This window comes from Colobus angolensis, unplaced genomic scaffold, assembly GCF_000951035.1.
Source record: "Colobus angolensis palliatus isolate OR3802 unplaced genomic scaffold, Cang.pa_1.0 Scaffold196, whole genome shotgun sequence".
Classification (NCBI taxonomy): domain Eukaryota; kingdom Metazoa; phylum Chordata; class Mammalia; order Primates; family Cercopithecidae; genus Colobus; species Colobus angolensis.
Window position 1 is genome coordinate 2,854,435 of NW_012115110.1, and position 4,090 is coordinate 2,858,524.

Genomic DNA, 4,090 nt, shown 5'->3' on the forward strand with positions numbered 1-4,090 from the left:
ATACCCAGCTACAGTTCTTTGAATGCCAGATAGAACAGCAAAGTTTTATTTCTGGCTGCTCCCTTCTGGCTGCTCACTTTGCCTCAGCCTTGCTTTCCTCCCAGCTCCCACTGAAATGGCCGCCGTACCCAGTATGAGAACCCTTGCTCATCCCAGTGCTGGTGAGCATGCAGCTCAGTCACCTCCAGCCCATCTCCTGGAGCTGTCCCACGGTTCCCTCGGAACCGCTCTAGGGCATGTAGTGTCTGACTCTGAGTGCTCCACTTCGTGGGGGCACTGCTTAAAACAAAAGCTCTGGAACACAGCATCATCCAAAGGCAACTGTTGACTTTATTAGCATATATGTCCCCTGAAATGGCTACTAGGTGAGGTCTAGAAACCAAGGAGACTCCTCACCGGCCTCAGGTGAAGGGGAAATACGCCCCTCCCTTTCCCATTCCTCGCAGAGGTAGGTGGGACATGCCCCTGCCCACTGCTCCACAGAGAATCCCCTCCTCAACACATGTGGTCACCTCTGAGCACCTGCCTTCTTCTTCCTCCAATCCCAGAAGCTACAGGAAGCTTCTCATGTGACCAACTGTTACAGCTGCCAGGTGTTCACAAATCTGAACTGTTACAGCTGCCAGGTGTTCACAAACCCACAAGGCAGAGCGCACTTGTCCTCCTTTACAGGGGGCGACTGCAGCGTGAAAGTTGTGCAAGTCCTTTCAAATGTTGCTTTACCTTTTTTTTTTTTTTACTTTTCTCAATCAACGTTCTCAGGTTGAAGAAAATTTTGCTTTAATAATTGTATCAGTTTTGCATTCTATTTCAAACTAATTTTTTCAAAACTAATTTGTTTTTGTACGGTTTCTAAGTAAAATCAGTGTTTCAGGAAGAAGCAACATGTTTACCCTCTGGCTTCGAATCACTTTGAGGGTAAGTGCTGAGACTGTGAGCAAATTGCTGATGTCTGGGGACAAGTGGAAACCCCACCACTATAACCTGCAGTATTGAGAAACACTGGAGCAAAGACAGCTTAGGACTACGCCTGGTGGAATGTGTGTGGGTGGATACTAAGGTGGTTCCTACAAGATGCCTTCCACCCCGGGATGCCCCAGACGATGGCCTTTCCCCTTAGCAAGAAGGTTTGGTTATGTCCTAATAGTGTTGGAAATTCTATTTATGTGGAAAACACACAGGGAAAGACAGGCATCTTGTGGGCATACGGTAGCATTACATCACAGGCCTGGAAATTGATACCTAATCATCAGATCATATCATTGAGTAACACACTGCCAGTCACAAACAATTCCATCAAACATCTCTCCAGCTTTTAAAAGAAAAAATGAACATATAGTTCATTTTTCTTATGGTTAAATGCATCAAATAAAAGCATAGCCTTGAACATCCAAAGAACAGATAGCTTTCCATTTTGAGTTCTCCCTGGTTTCTAGACCATATCTATTGGCCATTTCAGCGGAGGTATATGTTAATAAACTAAATCAACAGTTACCTCTCAATGATGCTAATTCCAGAGCTTTTGTTTTAAGCAGATACCAAGTATCTGAGAGGTAATGAATGTGTGGGGTAAGAATTGAGACTTTTTGAGTTGGATCCTCTTAACAGCTGGCTGGATTCGACAGGCACAGGGAATCCCAAGACCAGAGTCTGGAATGCAGACATTCCTCTGGGTCTTAGGGTTTCTCTGGCAGAAAAAACAACAAGTTTATCTTGGAAGTTGGGCAGGAAAAATGCTTTTAAAGAAAAAGCAAATCATCTTTTTCCTATGAGTAAGCTGAAGATATATTTATCTCTTTTTCAAAATGGATATCATCATCAATAAATTATTGGTAACTACTCTTTGGTGAATCATATAGAGTGGGTCCCATCCTTGTCACTTTCACTTAAATTACATTTGGTTTTCTGTAAGGAAACACCAGCACAAATAGGTCATTTGCTTAAGAATTTAAAGACAGATGTGTGGTTCCGAAGCCATAGTTCACCACTTGCTGCAGTATAGACATTTGCTTGTTTCCATCATGATGAAAAAACAGGTGTGGCCCATCATGCAGGAAAGAGAAAAAATGTAATTCTGACCATTCCTCAATTAGCGGCCTACTAAATTTTCATTATGACCAATAATCACCCTGTTTTTGTACAACCTGCATGCTAAGAATGACTTTTACATTTTTAAGTTTCTTAAATAAACAGAAGATGACAAATAGGTGGCACAGACCTAGGTGACTTACAAAGCCTAAAATATTTACCATGTGGCTCTTCAGAGTCTGCCTATCCCTGCATTACATAAACAAGACTTGTTTTCATTAGATGTCTTGAGAACTGGCTTTGAGAAAGGCAGGAGAAAATACACTTTTATTAACATTTTTGAAGGGAAATATTTGTTACTTCTTACCTTCAATTATTTGCAGTAAATTTGATTCCTTCTGACATTCATTTGACATCTACTATGCAGCACTTTGCAGCATTTAAAGGGAAGAATCATCTCTAAGACATAAAAATCACTATCATCCAACTCAAAATGTGGTGTTACTAAAAACTACTCCGTGCTAAAGGGCAAAAAAAGGTTGGAGATCCTTGGGGTTGTGGAGGTAAACCACGGAAACTGGAAGAGCAGGTAGGCTTTCCACACCTAGAGCTGGAAGGAAGTGTGTTCCAGGTAAGGGGAAAATACTCACAAGGGAGACAGGGAGGCAGCAGTGAGAATTCCAAGGGCCCCTAATCATAAAAGTGCGTCATGGCTGTGGGTGGATGGTGTAGAGGGAGAGACGGCTGGTGTCTTCTCCAGTAAGATACTTTGGAAAAACACTCATTTAAGTAACTGTACATAAAAGTGAAGTAATGGTGAAGATAAATTTGTCTGGGATCAGATGCTAGCACCAGAACGATCATGATCCCTACAGGTCTCTAATACCTGCAGCCCCTTTCCTTCATGGGTCACATGGTCTGTCTTCCATTGTATAGCTGCGTCCCGCTGTGGATCTGCTCACTTCCCTCTTCTTTTTTAACCTTACCCTTGTTTTCTGCCTACCTGTCTCTGAGAAAAGCTGAGACTTCTATCACGGGCAGGTCCTCAGTTGGGTACACGCCTTTCTTGCTTGGGTGTCAACGACAGGAAACCTAACTATCGCTGGATGTCTGCTTCCGCCACTCCACAGCAGGTGGTATCCAGAGTGTGTAAGCAAGGTCAGGGGTGCTAAATCTGGAGAAGAGAAAAATGCAGACTGCTTTTTTTGGAAGGGGTGTTTTCAGTTGCAATTTCCATACTGAAGAGATAGAAACTGGCTGGTAAGGTCTAGACATTAACTTAACTAAACATGCACTCCTCTTGTTGAATTTGGACTTTATAAGGAATTTGGATTTTATAACCACACGATGGAGGTTGCGAGAGGCTTCTCAACAAGGTACTGATGGCGACAAGCTGTGAATACTAAAAAGACAATTCTGAAAAGCCTCGGTTCAAACGAGATCTGAATTTACCCACTAACTATGGCCACGAGGAATTTATTCCTTTTTCTTTCCATTTTCCCTCTCTCCCGAGAGGTGTCAAAAACAGGATTTGGAGGTGGCAGGATAATGGCCAAATGGGTGGACAGGGTGGCGAAGGATTCAACCTGGCTCTGGGCTTGGCGCATGGTGGGCGGTGGTGCCCACAGCTGGGCCTGGGAACCCGCCGCTCGGGCATCAGGGGCTGCCGCGGCGACCGGCAAGGACACATAACCGAGGAGCGAGAGGTCGGAAGACAAGTGGACTGTTACAGGAGGAGATCCGCCACTGGCTGCCAAGGCCGTGCAACTGGCGCCGAAGCGCACTGGGAGCGGCTAAAGAAAGCGCACGCTCTCCGCCCGCCCCGCGGCAAGTCGGGAACTGTAGTCCCTCACCCTCCTGCTCCCTGGCCCAGGACGGGCTCCGGGACAGCGCCTGTCCCTCTAGCTGTAAATCACGCACTTTCCTGTCCTGGACGCGGGGTCCTTCCACTTCTCAGGCGACTAGAGCTTACGTCACGGGCGGGTCACCGCCCACATAGCGGGGGCCTTTAGGTGTCTATGGAAAGCCTGTCGTACGGCAAGCTGGCAATAAAGGGTCGACC

General features: G+C 45.5%; 1 protein-coding gene across 1 annotated transcript in view; it reads left to right on the forward strand.

Moving 5' to 3' along the window:
• Positions 1 to 2,308: 2,308 nt before the first annotated feature.
• Positions 2,309 to 4,090, forward strand: part of ICE1 (interactor of little elongation complex ELL subunit 1) — a 68,834-nt gene continuing 67,052 nt past the window's right edge. The window contains exon 1 of the mRNA XM_011940956.1: positions 2,309 to 2,337. The gene's annotated coding sequence lies outside the window, so the exon portion shown is untranslated. The remainder of the gene's footprint in view (positions 2,338 to 4,090) is intronic.